The sequence below is a fragment of the Homalodisca vitripennis genome, unplaced genomic scaffold, assembly GCF_021130785.1.
Source record: "Homalodisca vitripennis isolate AUS2020 unplaced genomic scaffold, UT_GWSS_2.1 ScUCBcl_4202;HRSCAF=10242, whole genome shotgun sequence".
NCBI classification, from domain to species: Eukaryota; Metazoa; Arthropoda; class Insecta; order Hemiptera; family Cicadellidae; genus Homalodisca; species Homalodisca vitripennis.
This window is the reverse complement of record NW_025780305.1, coordinates 36,188-38,427: the sequence shown is the minus strand read 5'-3', so window position 1 is coordinate 38,427 and position 2,240 is coordinate 36,188.

The window sequence follows — 2,240 nt, the reverse complement described above, 5'->3', positions numbered from 1 at the left end:
GTTGTCAAACATCATTGGTGAGCTCTGGGAGGGAGAAGCCCACTCTCCTTACTTCTTGTCCAAGGGTGTCCTCTGCTGTCGTGCCCGACGCGGAGGTGGTCCCAAGATTGTTCTGCCGAGTGCCCTCATACCGATGGTCTTTTCCTACTTTCATGTTTCTCCCGTGGGCGGTCATTTAGGTATTCACAAGACCATCGCTAAAATCAGAGATAAGTTTATCTGGAAGAGTATGGACAGAGACATTGCTGGTAGAGTACGAGCTTGTCATCTTTGCTCGGTCAGTAAACCAGCACAAAATACCAAATTAGGACTTCTTTCCTCCGAGGTGGCGGAGCGGCCTCTTGAGAAAGTGTTCATTGACTATGTGGGACCCTTTCCCCGTAGCAAGTCAGGGAACACCTCCCTGCTTGTTGCTGTGGATGCTTTCTCTAAGTTTTGCTGGTTGATTCCTCTTAGGAGTGCCACGGCGTCGCTCACCGTCAAGGCACTCAAGTCCCGCCTTCTACAGAATTTTGGAGTGCCCGCCACCTTCGTCTCAGACAACGGCACACAATTCGTGTCGAGGGAGTTTCATCGCTTCTGTTTTGGGCATGGAATCAAACATGTTACGACATCTCCTTACTACTCCCAGCCTTCTCATGCTGAGCGGTTCAACCGCAATCTCAGAGCCGCCCTCATCGCTTATCACGCTGAGAAACAAACTACCTGGGATGAAAACCTGAGCTGGCTTCAGTTAGCCTTCAATTCTGCTCTTCACGAAAGTCATGATTCCACGCCTTTCCAGGTCATGTTTAGTCGTCCTCCTTCTGATCCCTTGTCTAATCTCTGGAGTCTGGATAGTCTTCTACCAGTGCCTGGTACTCCCAATGTGAGTGACACTTGGGAAGCAGTCAGGGTTAAGCTCCTACAGTCTAGGGAAAGGGTGAGGAGAAAATTCAATAAGGGACGTATTGCTAACCCCTTCCAGGTGGGGGATCTTGTCTTTTGTAAGGCCCATCCGGTCAGTTCGGCCGTGGATAAACGGGCAGCCAAACTTTGCTATCGGTGGACAGGTCCTCACCGGATTCTTCGTTTTCTCTCCCCAGTTACTGCTGAGTTGGTTGATCCCGTATCGGGGAGGTTGTGGCGGAAGGCCCACGTTTCTCATCTGAAGGCCTTCCGTGGTGATACCTCTGGTCATGCTCTGGATACTGGTGCGGCTGCGGGGGTGTCCGGGGACTGATCACCCCTGGTTTTCCCTGTGGTGTCGTTTTACTCTCTTTCTGTTTTCTTCTTTCTCCAAGAGAGGCGCCTCTCAAAATTTCAGGAGGATCGTGTTTTGTCTGCCTCCTGCTCAGGACTTCGTTTCCTGTTAGGGTTCTCGACTTCCCGTTTCCTGTGCCAGAGCTTGTTGGTTCTTCTTTCAGTGGGGGAGAGGTTTTGTTTGGGGTTGCACCCTTTTTAGTGGGGGAGGTTGAGCCGGGGCTCAGTTTGGACAATTTATTTTGTCTTTTATTTTGCCCACCTCGGCCACTCTTGTCAGTCGGTGGGGGTGTCACTCCGTCAGAGTATTGATTTTCTGCCTGGTTGAGGTCAGCTGGTTGACCTTGACTAGTTTACCGACCAGCTGTTCACCGGCACCGGCTCTGGCTCTGGCTACTGTTCGGAGCGGTCAGACACGTTCGGAGAAGCTTACTGTGTTCTGGCTGTTCTCTGTTCTTCCCGTTTCTCCATGGCTGGCTAATTCACCGACTTTCGGCAGGGTCCCCGTGAGTGCCGTCAGCGGGACTGGTGCGGCGAGTCTGCCCGAACAACTGAATATTGAATGCCCGCGCCCTGCCAGCGCTATTGGACCGGCATCCAACCGGAGTGTAGTGCTCCCATTCATTTCTTCTGGAACAAGGTTGGATTAAAAATGTGTTTTTTTTACTTCTTATACTGAACTTGCGAGGACTGGGGTGCAGGGAGCGCTGCCAGATGTTAGATCTGGAGGAGGGCCAGTACCTAGCCAGTATTTATTTAGTTAGTTACATGACCTGAAGGGGAGGATTTCATCTTTAATTCGGATTCGTGGAGGCAACTAAGCCCCCGCCTCCTTCGAAAATTGGCTTTAAATATATTTTTTTTAAATTTCGGCTACAAACTTGAAACAAAATTACTTTTCAAAAATAGTGGGCCTAGAAATTCTACAACTTTTTTCCTCCCCTCAGTTCATAAAAAATTTACCTGTTAAAAATTTTATATTTACCACCGCCGTACCT